This window comes from Salvia miltiorrhiza, chromosome 3 (assembly GCF_028751815.1).
Source record: "Salvia miltiorrhiza cultivar Shanhuang (shh) chromosome 3, IMPLAD_Smil_shh, whole genome shotgun sequence".
NCBI lineage: Eukaryota > Viridiplantae > Streptophyta > Magnoliopsida > Lamiales > Lamiaceae > Salvia > Salvia miltiorrhiza.
The window spans coordinates 2406090-2420945 of NC_080389.1; the positions used below are offsets into that span (position 1 = coordinate 2406090).

The 14856-nt window shown below is 38.0% G+C and overlaps 1 protein-coding gene across 1 annotated transcript in view; it reads left to right on the forward strand.

The window, feature by feature from the left end:
• Positions 1 to 14856, forward strand: part of LOC131016821 (putative late blight resistance protein homolog R1C-3) — a 629159-nt gene that overhangs the window by 482650 nt on the left and 131653 nt on the right. The window lies entirely within an intron of this gene.

The following is a 14856-nucleotide window of genomic DNA, read 5'->3' on the forward strand; positions in this document are numbered from 1 at the left end:
TTATTAAGATGAGTAAGTTTTACGGCTATAAATGACGCCCCTTTTCTTCCCCTTCTTCTTTAACTCCATCCCTAGTCGTAGATCACTCGGCTTAACTATCTTTAGTTAGGGCGGGCTGTGACAGAGTGGTATCAGAGCGAAGGAAAGCTCTGAATTAGAAGTCTTGAGTTTAGTCTAGAATGAGCCACTAGACTAATAGTTATTAACAACCGTGAGCTCAGCGCACCATCACACCAGGCTCAACGAGGTATGTAAAATTTCAAAGTTTATTTGACGTTAAATTTTGAAGAGCATGATGTTGAGATTATATGATGAGTTATGATGTTACACTTTGAAGGTGCATAGTTTGAGTTTGAGGATAAAAACATGATTAATAATGAGTTATTATGTTGTAAGAGCATATGTTGACGTTACATGATGAATCATGAGAGCGTTTATATCATATGATGTTATATGATTGAGGATGCATAATTATGAGTTATGATGTGATGTATTTGAGATGTTCTGTGATGAGAATTGTTTGAGCAGTTGTGATAAGTCACGATGATTTAGATGAAGGAATCTAATGTCATTGTTAAGAGATATTTTTTTTTTTACTAAGTAGAAGGATGAAATGAGAACTTAGAGCTAAAGCTTGAGAGAATTAGAAATTGCTTTAAGTACTTGTTTGTATAAGTTATGAGTTCGAGTTATGAGCTTGAGTATAATAGCATGATTAATGATGAGTTATTAGCATGCTGCAATGAGATATTGTACGATATGTTGAGTTGTTTTGTGACGCGAGTTTTGCTCACGCAACCTTAATGGTACTTGAAGAGGTATCATGAGCCATAGTCTTTGGAGATGGCTTTGAGAGAGAATTGTTGAGTTGTCTTACTGAGTCACGATGATTTAGATTAAGGGATCTAATATCATTGTTTAGAGAGATTCCCTACTAAGTAAAGATGGGACGAGATGAGAATTTAGATGTTTTGAGCTTGAGTTTTAAGATAACAGTACTACTTAGTAGGAGTTTTGCTAAGTTATGTTTTGTTTATTTCTGTTGCTGGAACCAAGTAGAGTTAGTTCCTAGAGCTACCTTTAAGTTCTCCTTATAGGTTGGCCAGGACTGTTGGCACTGCACGAAAGTGAACTGTTGTGAGATCGAACTCAGGGAAGATCGAATACGAGGACGAGGCGTACAGTATGTGGTATAGAGATACCCTAGCAGAATTTCAAACACATGTTCATAGACTATGAAAGGATGAAAGTCTTATGGTTGTTACTAGACTGGATGGCATCGTGCACCTAGTCCCCGTACTACCAATCGAGTGGTAGGATTGAGCAAGGAAGAAAGCCACTCAATATGATGGGACATGTCATCTTGAGCATTGGACCCACAGGAGATGGGATTTGTTACAGATACCCAGACTTTCTATGCGGATCTACTGACCGGATGCTTGTTTTCTACCAGGGACTCTAGAAGAGTGTAGTAGATATCGAGTCGATCCTTGAGTATCAGTTACCAAAGATGATAAATGATAAACGATAATGAGGATGAGAAGTAGCCGAGGAGGGCTAGAGTTGATGAGGATGAGAAGAAAAGTCGATGTAGACTAGAGTTAAGGATGATCTTGAGAGTATGTGCGGTACACCCTCGTTGTTGATTAGTTTCAATTACATTGCGATGTATATAACTTACTTAGGAGATACTGGTACTTGAGCTTTTGACATGCTGATAGATAAGCATGCAAATATAGTACCCTACTGATGTTAAATAGATGGATGTTCCTAGTGTGCTAAAGTAGCAACTAGATGAGTTAACTGGTAGCAATTACCGTAGGAGGTCCAGACCGAGACATAGTACTATTAATGGTGTCGGTTTAGAAGGGACATTACGATAGATACTATGGTTTTTGTAGGGTTTAAATAACCTCTTTATGTAAGCCCTCTAAAAAGAGGCATTCTACTGATGGATATATTAGGTTGACCAGAGTGGTCTTTTTGTTAGTATTTCGTGAGTGCTTATTGCCTTACAGATGAATGTTAAGGTGACCGTGAGGGTTTCCTTAAAGTTGAGTTAGTAAATTGAACTTGAGTTTCGAGGATGCTTAGAGCGTTGGTCGAGTTGAGTTTTCCTTTTGTGATTTCAAAAATGCTTCAAAGATGTCATCAAGAGTGTGATGTGAAGGATAGGCGGGATAATACTCCGCCACCACCACCGCAACATGAGAGGAGAGTCGAAAAATATTGAACTTTCGAAACAAGAGTCTAGAACATAGGACCCTGAGTTTAAGCTTTTAGCTTGTTGGTGTGAACTTAAGTTTTGTTATGTATAGTATGTTGAGGGTTTAGAAGACACAGAATTTCCAAGTTCGGGATAGTATATCCCGTGTGACTGGGGAGTGATTATGTTGGACCTGGCCAGTCCGCATGATCCAAATCTCAGTAGACGTGTTTTGGATTTATAAACCCATGTGTTTCAACCTTCGGTTGAAAAGCCAGATGGGTTCTTACTCTAGGTCATTTTTGTTCGACCTGGTAGTTACTTCATTCTACCCTCTGGTAATTCATTTGAGTCTCTTGAACAATTTGTTTTGATGTCGTTCTAGGGTTGAACCCTTACAACTTTTGAGTTATCCTAGTAGATTCTTTTGATGTATAAGACTAGTGAGAGGCACGTCAGAGGACTTTAACATCCGAGCAACTGGTAAACTACACCTGAGAACAATTCAAGGCTACTCTTGAGAAATATGTACCAAGAAGTACAGTGAGCAGCGAGAGGCTGATTATCGAAGTTTGATGCAAGAAAAGAAATCGGTTGTAGAGTATAACCGAGAATTCTGTGAGCTATCACGTTCGCTCATCAGAAGATGGATACTGATGAAGAGATGTTTGAGTTTTAAGTGTTGGTTTAAGGCAGGACTTTAAAGTAGTATGGGCAAGTTATTGGATGCACCAGTTAGAATCCTGTTTAATACAGGAGCCTCGCATTCTTTAATTGGTTGAAACATGTTACCTTCAAACTCGAACCAAAACAAGCTAGTCCCGAGTTGAGAGTAATCACTCCTGTAGGAAGAGCTACTACAGTTTCTCACATGATTTCTAACTTAGAGCTTGAGTTATGATCACTAAAGATGAAAACAAGAACCTTGCACTTAATGCCTATGTGGAACGTAGACATTATTCTAAGGATGGACTGGTTAGAAGAGAACCTTGCCCCGATTGATTGTAAGAAGAGACAGATAACTTTCCAACCACCTGGGAAGGAACAGACATGTTTTCACGGCATTGATAGAAAGAAGAGAGTTCCAATCGTTTCGGCACTTCAGGCGTCGAAATTGGTAAAGAATAAAGGAGCACAAGCTTACCTAGTTTACTTGAATGATGAAGGAGAATCAAGTAAAAAAAAAAAAAAAAAACTTTGAGGATGTAGCAGTGGTAAGGGAATATAGAGATGTATTTCCGAGGTCTTACCAGGATTGCCACCAACAAGATAGTTGGAGTTCACTATCGACCTAGAACCTGGATCAGCACCAGTGTCGAAGGCACCCTATAGAATGGCGCCTAAGGAGCTACAAGAGCTGAAGATTCAGCTACAAGAATTGCTCGAGTTAGGTTTTATTAGACATAGTGTATCCCTGTGGGGAGCACCAGTCCTTTTTGTCAAAAAGAAGGATGGCACGTTGAGAATGTGCATAGATTATCGAGAGCTGAATAAATTGACACTCAAGAACAAATATCCTTTGCCAAGGATAGATGACTTGTTTGATCAATTACGAGGAGCGCATTTTTCTTGAAAGTTGACTTGAGATCATATTACCACCAGTTCAAATTTTGACAGAATGATATACCTAAGACAACTTTTCAAATGAAGTATGAGCACTATGAGTTCATAGTTATGCCATTCGGTTTGACGAAGGCACCAGTAGTTTTCATGGATCACATGAATTGAGTTTCCATCAATAACTGGATAAATTTATCCTAGTTTTCATAGATGATATTCTCATCTATTCGAAGAATGAGCAGGAGCGCCAAAACATTTGAGAATGATGTTGGAAACACTAAGAGTTGAGAAGCTTTTTGCCAAATTCACCAAGTGCGAGTTTTGGTTGAACGAAGTAACTTTTCTAGGACATATTGTATCATCCGAAGGAATTAAAGTTGACCCCGTCAAGGTACAAGCTGTACATGAGTGGAGATCACCAACTACGCCTAACGAGATTCGCAACTTTTTAGGCTTAGCAGGATACTATCAGAGGTTTATTGAAGGATTTTCCATGATAGCAAGACCGAGAAAAGAAGCTAAGAACAATTGGAAAAAGGAGTGTGAAGAGAGTTTTTAAGAGCTTAAAGGAAATTGACTACAGCACTAGTGCCGCTAGTCCCGGAAATAGATAAAGAGTATACTATCTACACAGATGCGTTAGAGAATGGGCTAGGATGTGTTTTGATGCAAGAAGGAAGAGTTACAGTCTATGCATAACGATAAGTTAGACCCCACGAGATAAATTATCCAACGCATGATTTAGAGCTTGCAGCCGTTGTGCATGCCCTGAAAATTTGGAGACATCATCTCTACGGAGTTAGATGTGAGATTTTCACGGACCACAAAAGTTTGAAGTACTTTTTCGAGCAGAAGGATATTAACATGAGGCAAAGGAGATGGCTCGAATTAGTAAATGATGTTGACTGCAACATTAATTATCACCCTGGCAAGGCCAATGTAGTAGCCGATACATTGAGCCGGAAGGTCTCGTCAAAGTTAGGATGTCTTCTCACGAGAGAGAATGAGCTTATAAAGGACTTTGACAAGATGAGGATAGAGATGATAAAACCACCAGGGACGATAGCGAGTATTGTTGCGACGATGCCTAGTTTGAGAAAAATGGTGATTGAAGCATAAGGAAAGATGAGACAATGAACAAGTTACGAGAAAGGATAAGAGCATGAGATCTCAAGAGTTACCAAAAAGCATCAGACAATGCTATCTTATTGGAGGGAAGAATATGCATTCCCCGCGATAATGAACTTAAGAATATGATCATGAGTGGGACTCATGACACGCCTTACACCGCCCACCCAGGAGGCACAAAGATGTATCAGGTTGTGAAAAATAGATTTTTGTGGGACGGAATGAAATGAGACATAGCTTCGTTTGTAGAGCGATGCTTAGCTTGTCAGCAAGTGAAAGCATTACACCAACGACCCTATGGGAAGTTAAAACCGTTGGAGATTCCCGAGTGGAAATGGGATCACATAGCGATGGATTTTGTGATAGCTTTACCGAAAAGTTAAAGAGGAAATACAGCAATTTGAGTGATTGTAGATCGACTAACAAAATCTGCACATTTCATACTGATCCTAATCGCGTATGGACCAGATAAGTTAGCACAATTGTATGTTCGTGACATTATAAGATTGCATTGAGTACCAGTGTAGATCACCTCAAAAAAAAAAAAAAATATTACATCACGTTTTTGGATGAGTTACAGAAAGAGTTGGGTACAAGGATGAATTTTAGCATAGCAGACGATAGAAGATATGATAAGAACTACTATCCTTGATAGAGGAGTAAATCGGGAGAATGTGTTGCCACTAATTGAGTTTGCCTATAAGATGTGAGACAAAGTTTCGAGATAGGAGACAAAGTTTTCTTGAAGGTTTCACCCTCAAAGGGGATGAATAGATTTGGAGTTAAAGGACAGCTTAGACCCAGAGTTATAAGTCCTTACGAGATATTGCAAAAGATAGGTCCAATAGCGTATAGGTTGGCTTTGCCACCTAGCTTTGGAAATGTGCATAACGCGTTTCACGTGTCACAATTGCGAGGATATATATTTTCGACCCAAACCATATGGTTTACTAAGAAGAAATGATCTTAGAACCATACTTGAGTTATGAAGAGAGACCTCAGATGATGCTAGATCATAAAATTTGGCAATTGAGTAATAAGTCGATTGCGTTGGATAAGGTCCAATGGAGATATGATAATTAGAAAGAAGTGGAAAGAGAGCTTGAAGACAAGATAAATAAAAAAAAAAAAAAACCCCCGAGTTGTTTTAGCAGAGATATGCAAATTTCGGGACGAAATTTTTGTTAAGAGGGGTAGTATGTAGTAACCCGCTCTCTTAATTACAAAAAACCGGTAACGCAATAATTAATTATTGCGTCTTTCAGTGATGATCTATGTTTGATTTCGACTTATGGCTTTGAGTTATATAATACTTGAAGCAGAGTTATTATTTTATTTCACGTGAAAATCCACAATAAGGTTTATTGAGCAGTCCATGATTATTATTTCAGATTATAACTGACTTAGCAAAGTCATGTTATTTATTAAGTGCTATAGAAATATTAATTATATTATTAGTTGTTATTATTATTATTTTATTTGAATTGTGGATTTATTTCGGCTTGTGAAGCAAATTAAATCTGCGGATTTAATTTAGATGCTAGTCAAAGAATTAAATCTACGGATTTAATTTAGATTTATTCTAAGAGATCTAGAAATCAGATATCAAGCAAATACACAGATACGCATTTCATATTACAGATTTAGAATTTTGAAGCCAAAGGGATTTTATTTATTTGCACCACAACCAACCTAGCTATTACAATACTAATATCTACCTAAGCATGAGAATGTTGACTACAAAGAAAGGAAATAGGGAGGAAATAAGAGAAGAAAGAAAAGAGAGAGGAGGCGTGCGTGTGTGAAGCAGCAATAGCTCTGCCACAGCCCCCCAACTCCACCAATCCCCTTCTCCCTACCCTATTCCTTAGCATGCTCCAGCCGCCCAAGTCCTCCAACCACCTCAGCCGCAACCGATGACTACACCTTCTCTAAAAGAGGCAGACACATTTTGACTTCCTTGTAGTATAAGCCAACAACTCCCATCTTTTAAAATCATCAGCCAAGCAATTCCATTCACTTCTTCACACGCCAACAACAAGAGAGAGATCATTTAAGCTTCTGCTTAAACTTAAGCAAATCCCCACTGAACTAAAGAAAAATACATCAGCCAATCAAACACAAAATACACAAGGTATTTACACCATCTCAGTTCAGTTCAATTCCATGCTTCATACAATCATATCAAGCATATGTTTTCAGTTGTATGGAAATACAAATATTACAACTATAGAATGATAGAGAACTAGATGATTAGCTCAACCACAATTTATATATGCTTCTTCGCTAGATAAACGATGAGAATTCATATGACAACAGAAGAAACTTTTGCCTAGTTTTAACTCTTGCATACTCGAGCAACTCAACATACTAAGCACAACAAGGAAAATCAAGTCTTTACAGTAGAGTTTTCTGAAAATTATTCAAATTCACAAACCTCCCATGGAGTGATAAAACGAGAGGGAGGAGAACGAGTCGGACTCCGGGGAAGGGCAGCTCCAACGGGCTGGCCGCTGTCGGCAGAAACTATCTGTCGTCCCTCGTCAACTCTGGAACAACGACGCCGGCGGATCCAAGAGAGACCGCGGCCGCCGAGACTCCAGTTGACGACGGCGGCGGTGGCTCTGAGCGAGGCGGGCTGCTGGAGATCAGACCAGCGACCTCGATTCCGGGCAAGGCAGCTGCAACTCCGGGCGGCGGCGTTACCTCAGCAGCGGCGACGTCCGGCGATAGAGCTTCCAGGCGTGTCGGCGGACGGCGGCGGTTGCACCAGATCTTCGCCAGCCTTCTAGTTGCAGCGGCGGCGGCGCTCTCTGATTTGGGGAGGAAATCAGGGCTCTCTTTTCATTTTGCCTTCGTCCGTGAATCGAGACGGAGAATAGAGGTGTGAGAAGGAGAAGGCGCCGACTGATTTGCCGGATTCCGGAGCTGCGGCAGCGGACTCCTTGGCTGAGGGCGGTGCGAGAAAGAGAGATGTAAGGAGGTATACTGGTGCCAAGGTCCGGAGCAGCGGCCGCTCGACGGAGGCAGCAGACGCCGACCGGAGCAAGAGGCGGCGAGACTTCTGGACGGAAGTGGCCGAGCGGTCCTCGGCGGAGAAGAAGAGGCCGAGCGTCGGCCTTGAGAAGAAGAAGAGAGAGATTTGAAGAGAAAGAGAGAGAGAAATGGCTGAGACTAATTTTGAGAAATAGAGAGAGAACCGAGATTGAGGGAGAGAGTGAGGATTTTGGGCTCTTTTTTTTGGGCTCTTGAATTTTTTGTGATTGGGCTTGAGGAATTAATTCATTTGGGCCAGCTTTATTTCATTGGGAAAATTTTAATTTATTTAAAATGGGCTTCGAGATTTTATCATTTGGGCTCCTACTTTTTAGTTGATTAAGTCTAATGAGATTATTTAGTTAAGCCCAATGAGACTTATTAATTTAGGCCCCCCCTTTATTAATCCTAATTATTTTAATTAGTGATTAATTTTAATACTTGCTAATGGTTAGTTGGTAAGTGAGTTAGACTAATTCAAGATGAGTGGATTATTAAGATTTATAATCTTGTATCATAAGACGAGTTTTAATCCAATAGTTGGATTAATAATTAAAGGAATGTGAGTCATGCATAATTACATTACGCATCCTCATTTATTTGAGAATTTCCTTGAATTAAAATCTTATTTATATTCTCGTAATAAAGGTCAAGCACGAGATTAATAATCAGTCAAGGAGCTACTGTACCACAGAAAGTTTCAATCAGGTGGGCATTACTTTTACTATACGTATATAGAGATCCCCTGCGTGTCGTAGGCCTCTTATACGAATGAATGCATGAGATGATTTAACTGTTAATTTCAGTTTTATATATCTATCAAACGAGTTTAATGCTACCTTTGAACAAGTTATTTCGTTACAAATCTTTGAACTGGAAAATATTACAACTGTTGTCTTGCCATAAAATGTTTAAATTTTAGTATGATATCTATCTGCTTTGGCTTTGCCAATGATGCAATCGAATTCGGGTCCTGAGCAGTTGATAGCTATCCTGCCAGGGCTAGTGTACACCAGTGACCGTGAGTCATCTAGCGGGTTGGCCGGTCAAGTGACCGTGAGAGGTGGCCACCTCTCCGGCACAAAGTTCCAGATATGATAGATTACAAGAGAACTTAGTCTGCAGACGAACTTTAAGAATCACAAATGAACTTAGTAAGCTTGGGCCTTTTTAGCGAAAAACTCCCTTGCTGTACTGTTTATGATGGCATGACAATTTACAGTTTTGAAGCATGTATTTTTATACCTAGGCATACGTGCCCACTGAGTGCTTTTGTACTCAGCCCTGCATATGTTTTCTAAATGTGCAGGTTGAGCTGATGTGATGATGGTGCTGAAATGAGCGGAGTCTCCAGGGTTGTTAATAAATAGTTAACTTGTCTAGAATATGTCTTCATACATATGTCTAGCTACTTTCCGCTGCAAGATGTTGTTGATGTTATAGTATGTTATGTCATACTTTGAGTCTTAAGAGAATGGTTTCATATGATGTATAACTTGATTAATGATATTAATTAAGTTTTATGCTGTCTTTCATAGACTATTTTCAATTGAGTATTAATGAATAAAAATGACGAGTTTTATTAAGATGAGTAAGTTTTACGGCTATAAATGACGCCCCTTTTCTTCCCCTTCTTCTTTAACTCCATCCCTAGTCGTAGATCACTCGGCTTAACTATCCTTAGTTAGGGCGGGCTGTGACAGAGAGGTTCTTCTCTGACCGCGTCCGGCGATTCCCCGAGCCCCAACGCCACTGCTGCTACTGGAATCTTCAGCTTCGCCGTGCCGCTGCACTCCAGAATCGGTGAGATTTGCCGCTGCTGCGCACGAGTCCGACGAGTAGGGTCCGACGTTGCTGTTATTTCCGGAAAGCTCGCGAATGGCCGCTGCCCTCGTTGAAGAACCAGTGGAATGTCGTTACTTGATCTGAAATCGGCGAGGCTCGCCGTCTGTCTTCCGGTTCGACGGAACATACCAATTATCGGGTGACTTTTAAGAGCTAAGTCTTTATTCGATCTCCCTATTCTTCTCTAGTTTCTAGTAGTTGTTAAGGATGGAGGTTCTTAAGTTGGTTGTTCTAGAGAGCAGTAGGATGTAAAGTATAAATCTTTCTATGGTTATACATATTATGCCCATTTGATATAGTGGTGAAACGTGATTATGCCTCTGATATGAATGCGAACTGAATGGTTATTTGAGATAGCAAAATACCTCGCTTGTATTCAATTGATTGGTTGTTGCTGGAGTGTAGTGAAGGGTGAAATAACTGAAATGGATTGAAGTTGCCATTGTTTAACGAATGAAGGAGACTTGAACTGAAAATAGTAAAGTTAAGGACAAAGCTTACCCTGCAATTGTTTGGTTTGATTGATGTATTGTTCGTTGTAGTTGATTAGTTCCACTGAGGAATTAACTGAAATAAATGATGGTTCATTGTATAATGCAGGTGAATTTAGTCGAGGGAGAATGAAAGTATTGAGCCAAACCTTACCTTGAGAGCTTTGGCAGAAACAAACTGGGTTGTTCTTAAATTTTGTTTTCTCGGTGAAACAAGATGAGAGTGAAAGTTTGCATTTGTTAGGGGATGATACTAATAGAAAATATATATTGCTGCATACTTGAGTGATGAGTGGTGGGAAAAATGATGAGTGATGGGGGAAAGTGGTTGGGAAAGAGTGAATGGTCGGGGTAAAAATGAGTGGTGGGGAAAAGTGGTGGTCAAAGATTGATGGAAAGAAAAAGAAAAAAATATAGAGAAGAACTAATGATGTATTTTCTATGTCTCGGTGATTCCGTAACTGAAATAAAATACTGGCTTCGATTCTGCTTGATACTGTATTTACATAAATCTCGATTTCGACATGTGATATCTCGCTAAAATCGATAAGTTATAAAATGAATCAAAATTAAATCCGTAGATTTAATTCGTTCGTTGTTCTAATATATAAATTAAATCCGCAGATTTAATTAACTTACGAGTCTGAAATAATCCACAACTTGAGTAAGAATAAAATCTAATTCCATCTCGCTTAAATAAATAACGTGACTTTGCTAAGTCAGTTATAACTCTGAAATAATATCATTGACTGCTTTAACAATATAAATTCAGGATCATAAGCTGAATTCATATCAGAATAATATCCGTTTTCATTCACTGATGAACAAAAATACACACTCATTACTGGATTTAAAATATATAAAAGAGCGGGTCACTACATACCGCCCAGCACTGAACCTTTAATTGAGGAAATTGAGCAAGTTCCCATGAAAGATGAGGTTGAGCATGGTAGATTGAAGGATAAAGGTGCAGAAACAGAATATTATGATGATATTCAAGAGTGTAAACTGCAGGTGAACTCCACCAATGAAGTTCTCACTCGGTATCTGTCGCGAGGTATGCCCATACCAACCATCACTGAGCCAATTGTGCCTTCAATTGTGAAACTGCCAAAGCGAAAATTGAAGCCACCCGATTCTTGATTCATGTTCAGGGAAGTTCCTTTCTTTTTGCTTTTCATTTTTGAAGCTTCTATTCAATTGTGAAACTGCCAAAACACGTATAGTAATATCCGCTATTTTTTCTCAAACTCGTTTAAGCCTATAAATATCTAAAAAGTCAAATATAAGTTGTTACAATTATTGATTATCTGTCTTATTGAAAATTAAAACATTGCAAAGTAAATATTAACAATACCTAGTATAAATAATAAAAGTGGCTGATACCTTTCTCTACAAATAATAACTCCACAATTCAAAAGTGGTCGATAGCTTTCTCTATTCAACACACTATCAACTAAACATTTCTTAAAACTCATGTCATCTAATTTCATAAATTAGGAAATTATACAATTTACGAAGCATGTTTAGAATTTATATAATCGCACTCATCTCATATCTGATTAAAAAAATAATTTTATTACTTGTCCTATTCCCAAACTCGTATAGTGATACCTGCTTACTACCTGAAGTCGTTTAAATTTATAAATATTTAAACAAAAAAATTAAAATGAATAAAATATGCTCTTTGTCATCCTCTAGGAAATCCATTGTGAAATGGGGGTAGTTTGATCTGATGAGGAATTCAATTGTGGGAATACTAATTTGAGTGTTTAATTTTCAATATCTCTCTTTTCCTTCTTCTACATGGCTTTCTTTTTATTTTACTAATAAATTAATTAATTTATCACAAATCTTTTCTATTCATCTTCTTACTAACCTAAATAACTGGACTTCAATTCTCAATTCTCTCGTCTTAAATCCAAAGAAAAAAAAATGCATAGATTTTTTTCCCACATTGCCTCGCAAAAACACATGATTTTTCCTTATAACTTTATATTTTGCTTATTTTTAATTATTTTTATTTTTAGCAAGACAAATCATATGTTTAGTATCTATAATCTATACTTATTATAAAAGTGTCTTGTTTTAGAAAAATCTGCAAGACCTATGTTATTCAATCATCTCAAAAAACTAGCATGTTATTCAATTCAAGAGGAAATTTGATGAATATTGTGCAATTAATTAAATTTTAAGGAACTGCAAATTTCAATGGGTTCGTTGCGCCTACATACACAAACTTTCAATCAGTTCTAGTTTTATACATAACTATAAAATCTACCTCCAAATACACATAACTATATAATTCCTCTCATTTACCGCATTTAAAGCCTTGAAGAGAGCCTTCACAGTTGTCACACCCCAATTCTTGAATGAATAAATGTAATCGAGGTGCAACTAATTCATAGAAATAAACAAGGAACAACCTTGTTAAAACCCGAATAATAAGATAACGAGTCGGGCTAGGCCCCTTTGGATCACAAGTTTTGTTTCATGCTTCTGACAACCGACATTCATTAGCATAAATTTAGTAGTGAAGAGTCTAAGCTCGGTCAGGTATATCATTTGAAATTTAACATGAAGATCTTAAGTTGGGAAAACAAAAGACGGATATGAGTAATTGCTACAGCGGAAGTCTAAAATAGGAATTTAACCATAACCTCAGCTCCGTCCCGTCAGCACCAGCCAGCCAACTTGAAAATATTTGAAAGTATTTTTGGGCTAAGTACTAATGTACTTAGTGGGCATGCATTTTATGAAACATTTCATATTTTAATAAAGACAGTTTATCCAATCATAATTGACATAACTTAGAAGGTTTTAAATTGAAAGGACTTCTAAGCATGTTAAAATAATTTCTTTCATTTGTGCGCACATGTCACACTCCCTTTCTGTTACTCGCTGTGATCCCGGACCTTTTAGCCACCGACGGATCCATTTATCCCATTTACTTGAACTGAGGGCGTAACCCAGACAAGTTTACTTTGACCTCGAGACGCTACCCAGGCAGGCCCTTACATTACATGCTTCGGAACACATCCAGCAAGCACCCTTATAACGCCTCTTAGTTAGTGTCCGGTGGAGATCAACCCACCGAGTCAGCTAACGAGTGTACACAATTCTCAAATAACGTGTTAGGCCATAAGAGAACCTGAATTGATTCGTTGTGGCGAGCCTTAAACAGAGCAGAGTGCACATAAACATTTTATTGGATAAACAGTTTGCATTTCATTAAATAAACAGTTTACATTTCATTGAAACATTTAGAGCTTAATAACTCAATCATACTTTATACATTTGGAAAGTAAATCCACCTGGATAGGCAAAGCCTGAAGATCATACACATATAAACCTGTCTTGGAAAAGTAGCGCTAATCCTCCTGGTCATCACAAAGCCTACAAGAAATTCTATTCTTAATAGGTCTCGTGAAGCTAACTTAATATCTTGGGGAAAAATGCTTAACATTCTATGATTCATCATGCCGGGTTTCAAAATTTAATAATAAAGATTGAAAACTAACTCTTGAGCTAAGGACACCAACAATATCCTTACTCGATCTTCTTAAATAATTGAATTTATAAACAAAATCAATTAAATCATAAATACTTTCATTTGCAAAAATATTTAATGCAAATCATTTCATGCTCCACTCATATAATAAGTAATTCATACTTAATATATGCACATAATAATAATATAATATTAGTATGCAAATTATTCCTTAAAATAATAATTAATCAACTATTAAAAGTCTAGTTAATTAAAACATATTAGCCCATTATAAATAAATAGAACAGGCCCAAGCTTAAATCAAAGAATCGGGGGTAATTTTAAATATAGCCCCCAATTTTATCACTATAGCCTCTGATTTAAAACAATAATAAAAATAATTATAATTGTACCATTTTATCCCTATAGCCCCCATTTAAAATATGTAATAAGTTATAAGTTTATAAAAAACTAATCTGGAATACGTATATAACCCCCACCTCCCTCATCTCTCATCCCACAAGATGTCGCAGCTCATAATCAATTCATGAGTCATCGCCATCAGATCCAAAACTATGCCTTAATGGTGGTTGATCAGAACTCTGCATCTGCACATTTTTATGGAGGTTTTTGTCACCCTTTTGACATTTTCTCCACCATCCCTATTTTGTAGAGCTTTTGAGATCTGACCAGTGGCATAAAATGTAACACATCTTCATAAAAAAATGTAAGTTTCGTCCCTTTACCTCATATAAAACACACTATGTAACACACAAAAGTAAAATTAAGCATAATATGACATAGATATCACTTGTTTGGGTGCGAGCACAGTGAGGGCAGATAATCCACTACCACCAACTCTGATTACCACCAACTCTGATGAAGTGAATGCGCCCCTTCTCTCCAAAACCCCGCGATTTGAAATCGACCTCACTTATGCAGTGGGGAGAATTAGCAGAGGTCGCGATTTTGGCGAGGAGATTTTCGAAAGGGAGATGCAGATGAGACAATGTGCCATTCCTTTCCAGCCGCGGAATGCCGCACCTGAAATGCAGACGAGTTTGATACAACTTCTCGTTAATGGATTCCTCTTTTCTGAT